At 50.2% G+C, this 20,732-nt stretch overlaps 2 pseudogenes; both read right to left on the bottom strand.

The window, feature by feature from the left end:
* Nucleotides 1-9,334: 9,334 nt before the first annotated feature.
* Nucleotides 9,335-9,505, bottom strand: LOC140361284 (U2 spliceosomal RNA; annotated as a pseudogene).
* Nucleotides 9,506-14,221: 4,716 nt separating this feature from the next.
* LOC140361285 (U2 spliceosomal RNA) lies at nucleotides 14,222-14,363 on the bottom strand (annotated as a pseudogene).
* Between the last annotated feature and the right edge of the window lie 6,369 nt (nucleotides 14,364-20,732).

The following is a 20,732-nucleotide window of genomic DNA, read 5'->3' as shown; positions in this document are numbered from 1 at the left end:
AGAGGCAGTATCCATCCAATATGCATTATTTAGGACAAGATGCACTACTTGGGACAATATGCCCTACTACTACTACTACTACAACTGGGCCCTTGCGGCCCGACTCAACTGGGCTCTTGCGGCCCAACTCAACTGGGCTCTTGACGTAGGAGTCTGGGCCCTTGCGGCCCGCCTCAACTGGGCTCTTGCGGCCCGACTCAACTTTCAACTCAACTGTCATAGGTCGGTCGAAAAACAAGATGCAGTACCTATCCAAGATGCAGTACTCGACTGGACCCCGAGAAGGGACGCCTCCGACTGGACCCCGAGAAGGGACGCCTCCGACTGGACCCCGAGAAGGGACGCCTCCGACTGGACCCCGAGAAGGGACGCCTCCGACTGGACCCCGAGAAGGGACGCCTCCGACTGGACCCCGAGAAGGGACGCCTCCGACTGGACCCCGAGAAGGGACGCCTCCGACTGGACCCCGAGAAGGGACGCCTCCGACTGGACCCCGAGAAGGGACGCCTCCGACTGGACCCCGAGAAGGGACGCCTCCGACTGGACCCCGAGAAGGGACGCCTCCGACTGGACCCCGAGAAGGGACGCCTCCGACTGGACCCCGAGAAGGGACGCCTCCGACTGGACCCCGAGAAGGGACGCCTCCGACTGGACCCCGAGAAGGGACGCCTCCGACTGGACCCCGAGAAGGGACGCCTCCGACTGGACCCCGAGAAGGGACGCCTCCGACTGGACCCCGAGAAGGGACGCCTCCGACTGGACCCCGAGAAGGGACGCCTCCGACTGGACCCCGAGAAGGGACGCCTCCGACTGGACCCCGAGAAGGGACGCCTCCGACTGGACCCCGAGAAGGGACGCCTCCGACTGGACCCCGAGAAGGGACGCCTCCGACTGGACCCCGAGAAGGGACGCCTCCGACTGGACCCCGAGAAGGGACGCCTCCGACTGGACCCCGAGAAGGGACGCCTCCGACTGGACCCCGAGAAGGGACGCCTCCGACTGGACCCCGAGAAGGGACGCCTCCGACTGGACCCCGAGAAGGGACGCCTCCGACTGGACTCCGAGAAGGGACGCCTCCGACTGGACTCCGAGAAGGGACGCCTCCGACTGGACTCCGAGAAGGGACGCCTCCGACTGGACTCCGAGAAGGGACGCCTCCGACTGGACTCCGAGAAGGGACGCCTCCGACTGGACTCCGAGAAGGGACGCCTCCGACTGGACTCCGAGAAGGGACGCCTCCGACTGGACTCCGAGAAGGGACGCCTCCGACTGGACTCCGAGAAGGGACGCCTCCGACTGGACTCCGAGAAGGGACGCCTCCGACTGGACTCCGAGAAGGGACGCCTCCGACTGGACTCCGAGAAGGGACGCCTCCGACTGGACTCCGAGAAGGGACGCCTCCGACTGGACTCCGAGAAGGGACGCCTCCGACTGGACTCCGAGAAGGGACGCCTCCGACTGGACTCCGAGAAGGGACGCCTCCGACTGGACTCCGAGAAGGGACGCCTCCGACTGGACTCCGAGAAGGGACGCCTCCGACTGGACTCCGAGAAGGGACGCCTCCGACTGGACTCCGAGAAGGGACGCCTCCGACTGGACTCCGAGAAGGGACGCCTCCGACTGGACTCCGAGAAGGGACGCCTCCGACTGGACTCCGAGAAGGGACGCCTCCGACTGGACTCCGAGAAGGGACGCCTCCGACTGGACTCCGAGAAGGGACGCCTCCGACTGGACTCCGAGAAGGGACGCCTCCGACTGGACTCCGAGAAGGGACGCCTCCGACTGGACTCCGAGAAGGGACGCCTCCGACTGGACTCCGAGAAGGGACGCCTCCGACTGGACTCCGAGAAGGGACGCCTCCGACTGGACTCCGAGAAGGGACGCCTCCGACTGGACTCCGAGAAGGGACGCCTCCGACTGGACTCCGAGAAGGGACGCCTCCGACTGGACTCCGAGAAGGGACGCCTCCGACTGGACCCCGAGAAGGGACGCCTCCGACTGGACCCCGAGAAGGGACGCCTCCGACTGGACCCCGAGAAGGGACGCCTCCGACTGGACCCCGAGAAGGGACGCCTCCGACTGGACCCCGAGAAGGGACGCCTCCGACTGGACCCCGAGAAGGGACGCCTCCGACTGGACCCCGAGAAGGGACGCCTCCGACTGGACCCCGAGAAGGGACGCCTCCGACTGGACCCCGAGAAGGGACGCCTCCGACTGGACCCCGAGAAGGGACGCCTCCGACTGGACCCCGAGAAGGGACGCCTCCGACTGGACCCCGAGAAGGGACGCCTCCGACTGGACCCCGAGAAGAGACGCCTCCGACTGGACCCCGAGAAGAGACGCCTCCGACTGGACCCCGAGAAGAGACGCCTCCGACTGGACCCCGAGAAGAGACGCCTCCGACTGGACCCCGAGAAGAGACGCCTCCGACTGGACCCCGAGAAGAGACGCCTCCGACTGGACCCCGAGAAGAGACGCCTCCGACTGGACCCCGAGAAGAGACGCCTCCGACTGGACCCCGAGAAGAGACGCCTCCGACTGGACCCCGAGAAGAGACGCCTCCGACTGGACCCCGAGAAGAGACGCCTCCGACTGGACCCCGAGAAGAGACGCCTCCGACTGGACCCCGAGAAGAGACGCCTCCGACTGGACCCCGAGAAGAGACGCCTCCGACTGGACCCCGAGAAGAGACGCCTCCGACTGGACCCCGAGAAGAGACGCCTCCGACTGGACCCCGAGAAGAGACGCCTCCGACTGGACTCCGACTCTGGCCGACTGAAAAGGAAACAGTTGCATGAAGATGATGTTCCTAATTGATAGTTGTTTCTGATTGGCCCATTTTTCAACTGATCATGCACTTGGTGAATGCAACTTGGATGCTTAGCTAATGCTTAGCTAATGCTTAGCTAATGCTTAGCTAATGCTTAGCTAATGCTTAGAAAATGACCACTAGATGTCCACAATGTGAAACAGGTCAACAAGTGTCCAGATAGAAGCCAAAATATCACACTGCCAGACTGAGAAATGTAGTAGTTGCAATATTGGACACATGCTATTACTGGAAATCAAACCCAAAAACATTTTGTAAAAAAAGAAAAAAGGTAAAGAAGATTAATTCATAAATTTAATCATGAATAAATGTATTAATCTACTGATGGGTAGAATAAAGGTTGTAGTAGGTAGATATTGTCATTATTGATATGTACACAGGATTTGGCGACCCTACATCCAATAATAAAAAAGCTATTGAAGTTTAATATCCATAATTCATCATATTTAATTTAAAATGTAGTATACTTCTGATGGATGAAATAAAGGCTGTAGTAGATAGATGGTGACATTATTGATATGTGCTGTGCATTTGGTGACCCTACATTAAATAATAAAAATACTATTGAAGATTAATTCTCATATTTCATAAATAAACAAAGCTTCATATGAAAAAAATAAAGGTTGCTGTGGTGTCCATCATGGTGTATGGTTAGTGTTATTAAAATGGTATCGCTCCATTTGATGTTCCATTCCAGCTATGATACGTTTCCTTTTTTGTTTTGCTTTTTCCCACTCGTCTCGGCTCTGCCCATTCGGAGCCGCGGCAGTCGCTGCGCCCAAAAGACGCATCTAATCTTCAAAAACGGGCTTGTAGTCGCTTGGCTGTGTAAATGGGAGTATTTTGGTGTGTGAATGATCTGCAAAGACTTTTGCATTAGGAGCTATTGACCTCCGAAGTCCGAATGTGTGAATATGAGGCTAAGTGTGGCTGAGTTCCTCCAGTGCAGGAGCCGCTCCTTCGCTTTGGTGCGACTGACGGGACCAAGTATTTGTCCTTTGAGATGAGTCTGCAGCTGCTATGGAGCCGCACACCTCCTGAGTCGCTTTGAGAAATGCGAGCGGCGTGATCTGTGCTCCCTCCGTCAACTCCAACACCACAGTGACTTCTTTCATACATTTCATTCTTCTTTCTTCCTTCTTTCGATTATTTACAGATTCATTCAAACTTTGTCTTGCCTTGTTCGTTCCGTCTTTCTCCATTTCCTTTGTCGTGTCCATTCCTGTGTCCGATGCCGTGTTGTCCGTCCTTTGGGCCATGCTCAGAACCAAATACAAAACATCCACCTCCCAGTAACAAACTAAAGAACTGAAAAAAGTCAATCAAAATGATCAAAAGAACGATTCAAACTGCCAAAAACCACCAGACCTCCAGCTCCAGACCATGCAGCTCTCCACTGATCTCACGCACCTGCACTGATTGCAAAGGGGCGTGTCCAGGGTGGTATGACGTCAGCGAAATGTTCCAGGTCAAAACTCGTATCAATGGCTTTTTTTGCATCAAACACTCTCTTTTCGTGAAGAGAACCTTCACGCCACTTGCTCCGTCACAACTGGGATTTCAATAAAAAACTTCTTCTTTTTTTTTTTTTTTTTTTTTTTCTACAGGTGAAAAAGTTGTAAAATGCTCACAGCACCTGGTATTCCCAGGCGGCCTCCCATCCAAGTACTAACCAGGCCCAGCAGCTTCTGAGATCAGACCAGATCGGGCCTGTTTTTTTTTTTTTACTTTTATTATTAAAAACATCTTTAACATTTGTATTTATTTTTTGTTGCTTTGAAGCTTCAATACATCGTTGTGTCAGTCATTGTTTTGAAATGCTAAAAAACTCTCAGCAACGAGCATTAGGCCGACATTAGGCGGCGGGCGCGGAGCACGGGGAGTGCGTACGGGGGAGCACTGCGCACCGCGGCCCACCTGTGCGCGCACCGCACCGCGGCCCGTGCACCGTCTGTCTCAGTCAAACGATCACAGAGTGAACAGATGAATGCTTCATGCTCCATGTGTGTCTGTGTCTGTCTCAGTCAAACGATCAGAGTGAACAGATGAATGCTTCATGCTGACTGTAGTTTGACAGCCAGTGCAGTGGTTCTAAATGTGTGTCATGTCTTGTATTTCACGTGTTGCTTATCACTAAAACATTCATCTGTTTTGTTCTGTAGTTCCTCCTCCAGTGAAGCTTCAGCCGCAGTCGTCACAACAGGCCGCCTCCCCCTCCACTGTCCCTGAGCCAATCAGCCAACAGCGCGCTACACCCGACCACAAAACTACATATTTGTCATTACATCATCATCACATCAAATTATTAAATGCATCATCTTCACTCAACATCAGCCCGAAAAAGCTGGAGCAAACACAGACACTCTGGCAGCACCACAACTCTGCCTGTCATCACCACGACAACTGTCGTCACCACGACACCTGCCGTCACCACGACACCTGCCACAGTGAAGCCTCCTCCTCAGACCATCACCTCGTCTCCTGCTGCTCCGACCATCACCTCGTCTCCTACAGCTCTGACCATCACCTCGTCTCCTGCAGCTCCGACCATCACCTCGTCTCCTACAGCTCTGACCATCACCTCGTCTCCTACAGCTCTGACCATCACCTCGTCTCCTACAGCTCTGACCATCACCTCGTCTCCTACAGCTCTGACCATCACCTCGTCTCCTGCAGCTCCGACCATCACCTCGTCTTCTACAGCTCTGACCATCACCTCGTCTCCTACAGCTCTGACCATCACCTCGTCTCCTCCTACAGCTCCGACCATCACCTCGTCTCCTACAGCTCTGACCATCACCTCGTCTCCTCCTACAGCTCCGACCATCACCTCGTCTCCTACAGCTCTGACCATCACCTCGTCTCCTCCTGCAGCTCCGACCATCACCTCGTCTCCTACAGCTCTGACCATCACCTCGTCTCCTGCAGCTCCGACCATCACCTCGTCTCCTACAGCTCCGACCATCACCTCGTCTCCTACAGCTCTGACCATCACCTCGTCTCCTGCAGCTCCGACCATCACCTCGTCTCCTACAGCTCTGACCATCACCTCGTCTCCTACAGCTCTGACCATCACCTCGTCTCCTACAGCTCCGACCATCACCTCGTCTCCTACAGCTCTGACCATCACCTCGTCTCCTGCAGCTCCGACCATCACCTCGTCTCCTGCAGCTCCGACCATCACCTCGTCTCCTACAGCTCAGACCATCACCTCGTCTCCTACAGCTCTGACCATCACCTCGTCTCCTCCTGCAGCTCCGACCATCACCTCGTCTCCTCCTGCAGCTCAAACCATCACCTAGTCTCCTACAGCTCTGACCATCACCTCGTCTCCTCCTGCAGCTCCAACCATCACCTCGTCTCCTCCTGCAGCTCAAACCATCACCTAGTCTCCTACAGCTCTGACCATCACCTCGTCTCCTCCTGCAGCTCCAACCATCACCTCGTCTCCTCCTGCAGCTCAAACCATCACCTAGTCTCCTACAGCTCTGACCATCACCTCGTCTCCTCCTGCAGCTCCGACCATCACCTCGTCTCCTCCTACAGCTCTGACCATCACCGTCTCTTTCTCAGGACGCCCTGAGCAGCAGCAGCAGCAGCAGCCCAGAAGAAACCCTTTAAGGACTTTGTGGACACAGAGTTCTTCCAGAGGGAGCTGGAGGCCACAAGACAGAGAGTGGAAAAAGGAAGCAGCAGAAGAGGAAGAGAGAGGAGTCACCTGCCCCAGGGAGAACGTGCAGGTTCTGCCCAGTTCTGCCCCAGGGAGAACGTGCAGGTTCTGCCCCATGGAGAACGTGCAGGTTCTGCCCAGTTCTGCCCCATGGAGAACGTGCAGGTTCTGCCCAGTTCTGCCCCAGGGAGAACGTGCAGGTTCTGCCCAGTTCTGCCCCAGGGAGAACGTGCAGGTTCTGCAAACTGGAGCTGAAGCAGGCCCCGCACAGTCCTCACATCCACACATACTTCCCTGGACTGTATATATCTGTATATTTAATGTAAATACTACTGTCAAGTAATGAATGCTGTCTGAAGTGTAAATAAATGAAACTTAATATTTCTGGCATTTTCCCTGTCAATAAATATTCTTAAAAGTATATGTTATTGTGTTTTCTTTCCAATATAACAATACAATAATATTCTATACATGATTGAGATATCATATCATTAATAATATGAGTCAATGTTTTATTTCTCTGCAGAGCATAAACTGAACACAGTGGTACAGTTCAGTGCTGCAGTGTTAGAGATGTGATAGTGTGACCTCTGACCCCTGCGGACTAAACACCTGGAGTTTTCTAACCCATTCCAAGTTTATTTATGCAGAAGGTGTGACGTGGGTAAATCTCTTAAGGTGAAGCAGAAATCACTATTTGTTAAACAATCAATATTTTCCATTGATGTAACAAGATTATTTATTTCAAATGTATTTGTAAACATTCTTATTAAAAAAAAAAAAATAGTTGTTGAACAAATTAATTAACACCAAGTTAGATTAACTTATTTACAACTTTCTTCCACATCATCATCAGATGACTATTTGCAGGAGTCTCATTTACATATTAATTGTCTTTACACTCACAAAAAATATGTGTTAAGCTTCTGATGGTAAAATAAAGGTTGCTGTGGCGACCATCATGGTGTATTTATTGTGTTATTCAAATTGTACCGCTCTATTTGACGTTCCATTCCAGCTATAAAACATTTCAATTTTTCGTTTTGCTACTTGATGACGGTCCCTAAGCACTTGCCTCAGCTCCGGCTGAACGTTTGATGACGGTCCCTAAGCACTCGTCTCGGCTCTGCACATTCGGATCAGTGTAATTCGTTGGGCCCAAAATACGCATCTGATTGTTAAAAACGAGGCTGTGTCACTGCAGTGTAAATATGAATATTTTGGATGTGAATGATCTGCAAAGACTTTTGCGTTAAGGAGCTGTTGACCTCGGAAGTCTGAATCTGTGACGCTAACTTCACCGCACGTGGCTCCTCCCACTTTCAGACTCGTGGTCTGAGACAGCAGCGGGACTCGTCATGACAACACACGTCCTACATGTGTCATGACGTTATTGACGATCGATTGACGAGTGATCAGTACTTTTAGCCCTTTTTTCTGACGAACGCATCGCATTTGAGAGAAATTGCGTCGCATTTTGCGACATCGCTTATTCTGAACCCTGCATTTAATGTTTGAACTCATAAACTTAATACATTTAAAGTTTTGATCCTTTGAAACGTTCCTCTTCTTCTGGGCACAGCAGGATTTGAACTCTGGTCTCTTGAGATGAATTTGTGAACAACACGAATCTCTGCATTCTGATTGGTTGGCCTTCATCACAGTGGCACATGGCACACAGGCTCATTCTGATTGGCTGGCGCTCTATGCCCACTATCCACGGCTGGCCCCCGCGGGTCGGGCCTGGTTAGTACTTGGATGGGAGACCGCCTGGGAATACCAGGTGCTGTGAGCTTTTATCTTCTTTTGTAAATCCTTCAACAGACAAAGAACAAAGAAACACAGTATGTGTGGATATGTAGAAACTAAAGTGGAAAGAAAAACACAGTCAATTTGACTTTAAAATCACACATTTTTGTACAAACTGCAATTTAGAATATGGGCAGCAGAGGGAGCTGTCCTGCTACTTTTGTGCATTTAGAGAGTATTTTAGGGAGTATTTTAGGCCAAATAATATATTCTGAAGCTTGTAAAAAAGTATGTAAAAATACCAGGTGCTGAAAGAAATTTTCAACACAATTTACCTGTTTAATATATATATAAAAAAAAAGTATTTATGCCACAAGAAACCCCTGAAAAACATTGCTGTCCTGCTACTTTTGTACATTTTTGAGTATTTTATGCCCCAAAAATATTTTGAAGCTTGTAAAACGTATGTAAAAAATACCAGGTGCTGAAAACAATTTTTAAACAATAGAGTGTAAAATAAAAATCTAGAGTATTTTAAGCAAAAAGATAAAAACAAAACTTTACTGTCTTGCTACTTTTGTACATTTGAGAGTATTTTAGGCAAAAAATATATATATTTTGAAGCTCGTTTGCTAAAGGTCCCCGGCTCGAAACTGGGCAGAAGCACGCCCTCATGTGAAGACTTTACTTGTCGAGGATGGGTTTGAATGTCAGTGTTGCATTTGACCCAAAAAAAAAAAAAAAAAACCCCAGCTAGTCACACACACATATACTGTACTTCACAAAGGGGCCGCTCAAATTCCAAATGTGGCCTATTTTGCACAAGGGTTTACGTTGAATGGGCTACCTCCCAATGGGGTTGGGTTTAGGAACAGATACTTCACCTTCCCTCCCCCTCTTCTCCAGTCAGGGCTTTTGGCGGGAGATTTGAAATGTCCAGCCCTTCCACTCAAAACGTCTCCGACAATTTTTGTCCACTTCCGGAGCAGACAAACGGCAAAAAAACGTTTAACATGAGGGTATGATGGCACATTTGCATGTAACGTGACGGTGAAAACAAACTGAATGACTTTTTAACCTGAGAGTGGAGGTGCACCGTTCTCGGAGGTACTGCAATACCGAGCCGATGCGTGGAGTGGACGGAGCAAGCCCCAAATTCCATCTCCCTGGTCCAAAAATCAATTTAATGGTCCCCAGGTAGGGGACGTATCAGATATTAAACTGATAAGAACAGATTTTTTCTTTCGAAAAAGTTTATTGACACCATAAACAATATTGATCACATTTCATTGATTTACATTTTCACATTGTTTCTTTTTTGCACATTTTTACACACATCAACAATAAAACCTATAGTTTAAAAAATATGTTTTCATTAAAGTGGTTTAGTGATAAAATGGCTAAAAACAATGTTTATTTAAATAAATGTGTCAATAAAAGTGTCCATTAAAAGGGAGTGCAGTTCATAAAAGCCCTCTTTGTGCAGAAGCGGTGTTTTGGGGTGAGCTAATTTTCTGGTTTCATACGGGTTGTGACCGCCAGGGGGCATTGGCAAGAATGCACTGGGAGAGATGATCCAGGGTTTAATCTTTATTAAAGATTTTAGTCAAATAATACTGGTGGTTGGTATTTACAGAGCAGTTATTGATCATGCAAATACGAGTGTGGTTCTGTAATATAAACAAGGAGAACATAAATTATAATAAAATCTGTAAAACAATAACATATAATGCACAAATATACATGAGCTCCGTCGGAGCTACTGCTGTTAGCGCTTAGCTCGAGGCACTTAGCATTCACAAATACAAAACAAGGTAAATATATAACTTTAACTACACTATTAAACAATTCGAATGGCATGCAACACTTTACACACTCATGGAACAAATGGTGTGTCTATGTCTACTTTCGTTTCTAACAAATACTCACTTTTTATCACGCACACCAAACAACAACCACAAGCTCTACACGATGTGGGGGAAAACAACTAAAACTCTGCAAACACGTAGCATCCTCAACCTAACTTGCCTATGCTAACGCGTGATTGGCTACTCGACCTGTCAATCAGGCACCTGGCAGAAACGGGGCGGGTCCTTCGTCACAAGCGGGGTGAGTCCCTATCCAGAATAACTCAACCTGCTCCCCCAAACATTTGCTCTCTCGGGAGCCTGTGATGTTCAGAGGAGGCTCTCTCCCACAGCTCCTCTTTTGGAGAGCCAGGCCGCTGCGGCTTTGACCTTCGAGTGAGGCTTCCGGTAACCTTTGTCCGAATGAGCACAGAGGCGATTTCTTCTTTGTGGCTGTGTCCTAGGGCCCGCCGCCTGCAGCTACAGCCTCTCGGACTGTAGCTGCTGCCTTCCGGATCACAGCCACGGGGGGGATCTGCATGTGCCTTCCTACCAACAGGTTTCTGGAGGTCCAGATGGCGTCTTTGATGGCGGCGAGGGTGAGCCAAATTCTTGAGAAGTCCTTTTTTGTTACTCTCTGACTTAGGCCCACCCCGTACAGCATCAGCTGGGCTGTCAGGACCTCCCCTGCTGGTAGGTACGGGAATTGCAAGAATCCGGCTATTGCCCACTGGTCGACGGCGGCTCTGCACTCCAAGGGGAAGTGCCTTACCGACTCAGGCGCGCCACAACCTGGTCGGGGGCAGGACGGGTTTCGGGACTGTCCTCGGGAGTGCATCACGGCTCTGACCGGGAGAACCTCATGAGCCACCATCCAGGACAGGTCCCGGAGTCTGTTTGGGAGAGAAGGATGGTTGACATTGCGCTAAACTTGTGATGGCTCACCAAGTGCGAGCCCACGCACTGGACTCACTGGTTCCCGCTCCTGCACAGAAGAGATTATAAAACGGTGGTTGGTTAAAAGTTGCAACTCCTCCTGTTCTAGGTTAAAATGCTTTAAAAAGGTGGGGATGAAAGCATAAAACTTAGGCAGGTTAAAAGACACTGGTGTTCTCAGGTCGATCGGTAAAAACTTCTTGGTCCTCAGGTAGGAACCCATCCAGAATCGTGTGAAGGTTGTAGTCTTTGGATTTCTGGATGGGTCCTTTGAAAGTGTCAGGTGCATTGCCGTGTATCTGGCTCCCAGGAAAAGGTGGAGGTCCGGGACACCTTTCCCCCCTTTTTCTTTGGTTCTCTTCATGACATCTCTTCTTATTCTTTCCCACTTTGACCCCCATAAGAAGTAAAAGATCGCCCTCTCCACAGTTAAAAGCACGCTCCTTGGAGGGATAAAAACAGAACAAATTAGTAAAAACAAGGGTAAAATCATTAACTTGACGATTAAAACCTTCCCTTCCATGGTCAGTCCTCTAAATGTCCAGAGTCCCAGTCTTTGCCTAACTTTTCCTATCAGGTCGCCCCAATTTGCATTTCCACCCCCCTCCCGGTCAAACTTGATTCCCAGTATCTTTTGTCCTTGGGTCACAGTGAGGGGGAGTCCGGCGGTCTCGTCGGGGGTCCATGGTCCATAAAATTGGGCTTGGGTCTTGGTCCTGTTAAGTCTAGACCCAGAGGCCAGTCCAAACCAGTCCGTCAAGTCCAAAGTCCTGTTTACAGATAAAAGGTCAGTGCATAAAATGTTCACGTCGTCCATGTATAAAATGCACTTGACAGTGTCAGGTGCTAAAATGTCCCAGAAAGTCAGATAAAACTCCACCGGGAGCCCGTCGGCCCCCGGGGATTTGCCCTTTTTAAAAGTCCTGATATGTTTTGTTGAATCTAAAAGGGTAAAATCCTGGGTTAAAAGCTCACTGTCTGATAAAATGTTTTCAATGCAGTTAAAAAGTGTGTTTAAAACGGATTCATTTATTTGTTTCGTACCATATAGCTTTTCATAAAACTTTTCAACTGTTTGTTTTAATTCTTAGGTTGTTTGTGCCAGCTGGCCGTCCTCTTTTTTGAGTGTTCAAAATGTTTCACTTTTGTTCAAAATTTTCTTTAAAAAGTACCTTGTGCATTTTTCGTTTTGTTCCAATTCTTTTTCTTTGGCTCTTAAAATGATTCCTTTACTTTTTATTTCAGCAAGATCTGACATTTCCCTTTTTATCTTTTTTATTTCTTCATTAAAATCAAGTCCTTCTTTTATTAAGTTAAAATATCTTTGTAACCGTTTCTGCAGTCCCAACATGCGGCTATTCTCTTTTATTTTTTTATTTTTCCCCATGTGTCTAAAAAAAGTCCTAGTCCTAGATTTGACCATCTCCCACCAGTGTGCTCGTGTCTCATGTAAGTCTTGAAGGGTCTGCCAGTCCTTGAACTGCTCCCTGTACTGACTGACGGTGTCAGCATCGTTTAACAGGGAGCAGTTCAACTTCCACAGACCACTTCCTGAAGTCAAACCCGAGGACAGCGACAGAGTGCAGGAAAGCATCACGTGATCGGGAAAGAAAACAGGGGTCAATCTAGCATCGGTAGGTGGGCAGTCCCTGGTAAAAACCTAGTCAATGCGAGAGGCTCTGGTGCCATCACCACTGAACCAGGTGAAGCCCAACTCTCTACGATGCATGGTTTTGAAACAGTCTCGTAGTTTAAAATCCCTACACAAACCCTGCAATAAAACCGATGTTTTGTCTAGTTGAAAATCCCCTGTTCTGTTCCTATCATCTTTGGTTAAAATACAGTTAAAATCCCCTGCTAAAATAAAAGGAGTTCTACCTAGCATGTGGGACTGCAGATCTTCTAAAAATTCATACCTGTTGTGTTTATCAGTAAAACCATAAATATTTACATTCTTGTAATAAAAACACATCCGAGTTAAAAGAGTTAAGACAGGATAAAATGCTCTGGGCTCTAACTCTAGACTTCACACTTCTGACATTGATTGTTGAGAATGTGATCGCCATGAGCATGGTTAAAAACAGGTATAACGATGAAACAAAGTAAAACAGTTAAAATCCGGTTAAAAGAGACCTTGTAAATGTTGCTCTGCCTTCTCTCTTGTAGGTGAGAGAGGAGGGGTTTTAGCAACGTGTCCCCTTTTGTCCATTCTCTTCATGGGGAAAGTCCTTGGGGTTGATTTCATAGCTACCGTGAGGAACGAGACCTCGTTGGGTGAATCAGAGGGGAAGGTTCTGGGCTCCTCCACAGAGTCACTGTCTGAGAGGGTCCCAGGTCTCTTCTCCGAGAGCAAGTTACTCTCAGAGGACGATTCTGACAGAGGCCTCTTGAGGTACTGGGCGTGGTTCAAGAGGGAGTTCAGACACTCATCCAGGGGGTCCGGAGGCCCGAGGGGTCCCATCGCCTATGGTCCCGAGTTCCATTTGGGTTTCAGGAATGGAGGCCTTCTCAGGCCTCTGTTCTCCCTCCCCCGTCTGTGTCAGTGGGTGGGACTCCCTCAGGCACCACCACCCCCTCCCAAGTGTGTGTGGGTGGAGCCTCCGCAGACCCCACCTCCTCCTCCTGGGTCTGTGTGGGAGACCACTTGAGTGCAAGCCTCCCTGCCCATAATCCCCACACCGCCGGCAGAGCTTGGGTTGTCCTTGGTAGTGGATGTAGCCCCGGTTATCCCCCAGGACTATCATACTAGGTAGGTGCTTCAGGCCTTGGTAGCCCTGGGGGTCCTGCATTGTTGGATGGGGACCCTCCAGCTGCCTGTCCAAATGCCATCCACATCTCTGACCTTGATAGCCTGGCCTTTCACCGTGCAAAATCTTCCCAGCCACATACAAATGTCATCAGCACTCACAGTTTCATTGAACATTCTAACAATCACATGTTTCAGTGAGTTGTCAGTCAAATTCTCCACAATAAATGCTGTAAACTGGGGCTTCACCCCTTCAAACCTTGTCCAGAATTCTTTCAGAATTATCGCAGAGTGAAAGCTCACATCAAAGTCTTTGTTGAAAGGCAGGGTCAAGATACAGTTCAGGTCATCGGCTTTGAAATTCAGAGCTTTCTGGACGAGGTGTCGTGAAACGTGAAAACTGTGGTACTTTTCCAGACACCTCCTTCAGGGTGAAGCACACGCTGTGGTGCCTCCTCCTGCCGGCATGGGAGGCCGACATTCTGGAGGTACCAACAGCTTAAAACCAAATAAAACTCACTAAACCAAAACCAAATATAGTTTAAGATACTACACTTGCTCTTAGCCAAAAGGCCGAGAAGCGATACCCACAATGGGCTCTTGAGGTCCAACTCAACTGGACCCTCGACCGCCGCTCTTGCGGCCCGACTCAACTGGACCCTTGAAGCCCGACTCAACTGGACCCTTGAAGCCCGACTCAACTGGACCCTTGAGGCCCGACTCAACTGGGCCCTTGCGGCTTTTGGCGCTGGAGTCTGGGACCTTGCGGCCCGACTCAACTGGGCTCGTGCGGCTTTTGGCGCTGGAGTGTGGGACCTTGCGGCCCGACTCAACTGGACCCTTGCGGCCCGACTCAACTGGACCCTTGAGGCCAGACTCAACTGGACCCTCGACCGCCGCTCTTGCGGCCAGACTCAACTGGACCCTTGAAGCCCGACTCAACTGGACCCTTGAATCCCGACTCAACTGTACCCTTGAAACCCGACTCAACTGTACCCTTGAAACCCGACTCATCTGGACCCTTGAGGCCCGACTCAGCTGGACCCTTGAAGCCCGACTCAATTGGACCCTTTAGGCCCGACTCAACTGGACCCTTGAGGCCTGACTCAACTGGACCCTTAAGGCCCGACTAAACTGGGCCCTTGCGGCCCGACTCATCTGGACCCTTGAGGCCCGACTCATCTGGACCCTTGAGGCCCGACTCAACTGGACCCTTGAAGCCAGACTCAACTGGACCCTTGAAGCCCGACTCAACTGGACCCTTGAAGCCCGACTCAACTGGACCCTTGAGGCCCGACTCAACTGGACCCTTGAGGCCCGACTCAACTGGGCCCTTGAAGCCAGACTCAACTGGACCCTTGAAGCCCGACTCAACTGGACCCTTGAAGCCCGACTCAACTGGACCCTTGAAGCCAGACTCAACTGGACCCTTGAAGCCCGACTCAACTGGACCCTCGACCGCCGCTCAACTGGGCTCTTGCGGCTTTTGGCCCTGGAGTCTGGGACGTTGCGGCCCGACTCAACTGGGTTCTTGCGGCCCGACTCAATTGGGCTCTTGCCGCAGGAGTCTGGGCTCTTGCGGCCCGACTCAACTGGGCTCTTGCGGTCAACTGTCAACTCAACTTTCATAGGTCGGTCAAAAAACTACAAGATGCAGTACCTATCCAAGATGCTGTACCTATCCAAAATGCAGTACCTATCCAAGATGCAGTACCTATCCAAGATACAGTACCTATCCAAGATGCAGTACCTATCCAAGATGCAGTACCTATCCAAGATGCACTACTTGGGAAAAGATGCACTGCTTGGGACAATATGCACTACTACTACTACTACTACAACTGAAAAAACTGGGCCCTTGCGGCCCGACTCAACTGGGCTCTTGCGGCTTTTGCCGCAGGAGTCTGGGCTCTTGCCGCAGGAGTCTGGGCTCTTGCCGCAGGAGTCTGGGCTCTTGCCGCCCGACTCAACTGAGCTCTTGCGGCCCGACTCAACTGCACACTTGAGGCCCGACTCAACTGGACCCTTGAGGCCCGACTCAACTGGACCCTCGACCGCCGCTCTTGTGGCCCGACTCAACTGGACCCTTGAAGCCCAACTCAACTGGACCCTTGAAACCAGACTCAACTGTATCCTTGAAACCCGACTCAACTGTACCCTTGAAACCCGACTCAAATGGACCCTTGAAACCCGACTCAAATGGACCCTCGAGGCCAGACTAAACTGGAACCTTGAGGCCCGACTCATCTGGACCCTTGAGGCCCGACTCAACTGGACCCTTGAAGCCCGACTCAACTGGACCCTTGAAACCCGACTCAACTTGACCCTTGAGGCCCAACTCAACTGGGCCCTTGAGGCCCGACTAATCTGGGCCCTTGCGGCCCGACTCATCTGGAACCTTGAGGTCTGACTCATCTGGAGCCTTGAAGCCCGACTCAACTGGACCCTTGAAACCCGACTCAACTGGACCCTTGAAGCCCGACTCAACTGGACCCTTGAGGCCCGACTCAACTGGGCCTTTGCGGCCCGACTTAACTGGGCTCTTGCGGCTTTTGGCGCAGGAGTCTGGGCTCTTGCGGCCCGACTCAACTGGGCTCTTGCGGCTCTTGCCGTAGGAGTCTGGGACCTTGCGGCCCGACTCAACTGGGCTCTTGCGGCTCTTGCCGTAGGAGTCTTGGACCTTGCGGCCCGACTCAACTAGGCTCTTTTGGCCCGACTCAACTGTCAACTCAACTTTCATAGGTCGGTCGAAAAACTACAAGATGCAGTACCTATCCAAGATACAGTACCTATCCAAGATGCACTACTTGGGACAAAATGCACTGCTTGGGAAAATATGCACTACTACTACTACTACTACAACTGAAAAAAATGGGCCCTTGCGGCCCGACTCAACTAGGCTCTTTTGGCCCGACTCAACTGTCAACTCAACTTTCATAGGTCGGTCGAAAAACTACAAGATGCAGTACCTATCCAAGATGCAGTACCTATCAAAGATGCAATACTTGGGACAAGATGCACTACTTGGGACAATATGCACTACTACTGCTACTACTACTACAACTGGGCCCTTGCGGCCTGACTCAACCGACTCAACTGGGCCCTTGCGGCCCGACTCAACTGGGCTCTTGCGGCCTTTTCCGCAGGAGTCTGGGCCCTTGCGGCCCGAATCAACTGGGCTCTTGCGGCCCGACTCAACTGGGCACTTGCGGCCCAACTCAACTGGGCCCTTGCTGACCGACTCAACTGGCCTCTTGCGGCCCGACTCAACTGGGCTCTTGCGGCCCGACTCAACTGTCAACTCAACTTTCATAGGTCGGTCGAAAAACTACAAGATGCACTACCTATCCAAGATGCAGTACCTATCCAAGATGCAGTACCTATCCAAGATGCACTACTTGGGACAAGATGCACGACTACTGCTACTACTACTACAACTGGGCCCTTGCGGCCCGACTCAACCAACTCAACTGGGCCCTTGCGGCCGGACTCAACTGGGCTCTTGCGGCCCGACTACACTGGGCTCTTGCGGCCCAACTCAACTGGGCTCTTGCGGCCCGACTCAACTGGGCTCTTGCGGGCCGACTCAACTGGGCTCTTGCGGCCCGACTCAACTGTCAACTCAACTGTCATAGGTCGGTCGAAAAACAAGATGCAGTACCTATCCAAGATGCAGTACCTATCCAAGATGCCGTACCTATCCAAGATGCAGTTCCTATCCAAGATGCAGTACCTATCCAAGATGCAGTACCCGACTGGGCCCTTGCTGCCCGACTCAACTGGCCTCTTGCGGCCCGACTCAACTGGGTCCTTGCGGCCCGACTCAACTGGGCTCTTGCGGCCCGACTCAACAGGCCCCTTGCGGCCCGACTTAACTGGGCTCTTGCGGCTCTTTCCGCAGGAGTCTGGGCTCTTGCTGCCCGACTCAACTGGCCTCTTGCGGCCCGACTCAACTGGGCCCTTGCGGCCCGACTCAACTGGGCCCTTGCGGCCCGACTCAACTGGGTCCTTGCGGCCCGACTCAACTGGGCCCTTGCGGCCCGACTCAACTGGCCCCTTGCGGCCCGACTCAACTGGGCTCTTGCAGCTTTTGGCGCAGGAGTCTGGGCTCTTGCGGCCAGTCTCAACTGGAACCTTGAGGCCCGACTCAACTGGGTCCTTGAGGCCCGACTCAACTGGGCCCTTGCGGCCCGACTGAACTGGGCTCTTGCGGCTTGTGGCGCAGGAGTCTGGGCTCTTGCGGCCCGACTCAACTGGGCTCTTGCGGCTCTTGCCGTAGGAGTCTGGGACCTATCGGCCCGACTCAACAGGGCTCTTAGGGCCTGACTCAACTGGGCTCTTGCGGCCCGACTCAACTGTCAACTCAACTTTCATAGGTCGGTCAAAAAACTACAAGATGCAGTACCTATCCAAGATGCAGTACCTATCCAAGATGCAGTACCTATCCAAGATGCAGTACCTATCCAAGATGCAGTACCTATCCAAGATTCAGTACCTAACCAAGATGCAGTACCTATCCAAGATGCAGTAGCCATCCAAGATGCCGTACCTATCAAAGATGCACTACTTATCCAAGATGCAGTACCTATCCAAAATGCAATACCTATCCAAGATGCAGTACCTCTCCGAGATGCACTACTTGGGACAAGATGCACGACTTGGTACAAGATGCACTACTACTACTACTACTACTACAACTGGGCCCTTGCGGCCCGACTCAACCGACTCAACTGGGCTCTTGCGGCCCGACTCAACCGTCAACTCAACTGTCATAGGTCGGTCGAAAAACTACAAGATGCAGTACCTATCCAAGATGCAGTACCTATCCAAGATGCAGTACCTATCCAAGATGCACTACTTGCGACAAGATGAACTACTTGGGACAAGATGCACTACTACTACTACTACTACTACTACAACTGGGCCCTTGCGGCCCGACTCAACCGACTCAACTGGACCCTGGCAGCGCGACTCAACCGGACCCTTGCGGCCCGACTCAACCGGGCTCTTGCGGCCCGACTCAACTGGGCTCCTGCGGCCCGACTCAACTGGGCTCCTGCGGCCCGACTCAAACGGGCTCCTGCCCGTCTCCTGCGGCCCGACCCAACCGGGCTCCTGCCCGGCTCCTGCGCCTCCTGCGCCATTGACATCGCTGTCAATGGCGCACCCGGAGCCATCAGCGACGCACGCGTCTTCCTCGCGGCAGAAGTTGAAGCCGGCGCATTGAGTTTTAAGACGCGAGAGACCAAAGTTGTCACTTTATTTCTTGAACAGAGTTGGTTATTGTTGGCCGTAACCATGGTGATGGAACAGGAACATCAAAAACTACCTCGTCTCCTGAGCCCGCTCTTAGCTCCGCCCCAGAGACCACACACGCGCACTAGAGACGAGGGTCGCTACAATATGAATAAAATAACTGTTATGTTGTGGTGTGATGTAGCATTTATTTAGGTGGGTTAATGTGCAATATACATATTTATACATCTAAGTAAATACTAAGTCAAAGGAATATTGTTTAATTGCTGGATTAATTAATTGGAGCTTATATTTTGTAATAGCGTTTGTATTCTAGAGTTATTAAATATGGTCTTGTGTTTAATGCTTTTAATATGATGTATTGTGTGTAATGTAAAATATTTTCAAATTCTATTTTTGATACTGCTAAGTTGATTGATTTATAGTGGTTCTAGTTGACTGTTATGCTAGTTTTTGAAGGTTTTTACATGACCTTGAAGCCAATGGATCTGCAAAATTAAAGAGTGGAAATGTATCTAAAGCATTAAACTTCAAGTGTGGGAAACAGCCAAGTCAAACCAGTAACACACATGACAAACACAGTATCAGCTGAAACAGCTGCCCCAATACCAATACTCAACTTGCTCTTGTTCGGAAGTTGTTCTTATAGTAAAACACATGAATTTGTGTTAGCTAGCTAGTAGCTTGTGATTTGCAAGTTGTAACTTCTGTTAATAAACAGTGAGTAAACCAGATAAATTGAGTTTATTTCAGTCTGCAGTTAAGCCTTGTGTTTGATAGTCGTCCTTGTTCATGTGTCTTCAACTTAATTTAGCCAAGTAGCTTGTGTTATGCTGTTATAACATTATGCAAAAATGGCATGAGTTCAGCCGGACTCATTAGGTCCGGACCTGAACCTGAACCTCTGGATTCGAATCCGGACTTAAACCTGAACGAGGGTTTAGGTATGCATCCCTACACGTGACCCACAGTAAACACACGAGACCCACAGTAAACACTGTTATTGATATGTATAGTGCTATATAGTGCCATTTTTGTGCATCAAAACATCTCTGTCTGTTTTTTAGCTAAACCCATCCGTCAAGGCCAACTTCTCGGAGCGTTGCCTAACCCCGGAGTGACCTGAGCCAGCCTGCTGAAGGCAAGAGGAAGCCTTCTCCTGGTCACTCTCCTCTTTGTTGTTCAAATCAGATGGATGATGCTGTGCTGTCCTCTCTCTGCAGCTGCTTTGAGGATGAAGAATAGGCTCCACTGAACAGACTGTAGAGCTGCACACACCGTGGAACAGCAGAAGACACCAGCTCCAGACTTACCTGTCTCACCCTCTTCTTGTGTTTGCATCAGGGCTGAAGGAGAGAGTCATGTCATATTATCATTTGATAACCTCTAGTTACAGTGAGGGAAATAAGTATTTGTGTGACTGAATCCAGAAAATTGCCAGTACTATCTCAACAATATTCTGCAGAAAAAAAAAACATTTGTGTCTTCTGGACACTGTTTTTGAAAACTTCCATCCAAAAGTGACTCTCAATCCGTCTGGTCTGAGACCTCAGATATTTATTCTCTCCAGAGTAAGCCCTGCTGTTTTTCTATGTGTTTACACTGTCTAAGTTTCACCTGTTCACCTTTGTTCCCCTGACAGCCCTGTCACAGCACCCTCATCACTGATGGGCTGATCCAGTCACATGGTTTTCAAAA

Source organism: Eucyclogobius newberryi, unplaced genomic scaffold (genome assembly GCF_026437365.1).
Source record: "Eucyclogobius newberryi isolate DKJ021-1_F unplaced genomic scaffold, fEucNew1.0.hap1 SCAF_15, whole genome shotgun sequence".
In the NCBI taxonomy this organism is placed as follows: domain Eukaryota; kingdom Metazoa; phylum Chordata; class Actinopteri; order Gobiiformes; family Gobiidae; genus Eucyclogobius; species Eucyclogobius newberryi.
The sequence above is the reverse complement of the archived record's forward strand: the minus strand, read 5'-3'. Positions and strand labels throughout refer to the sequence as shown.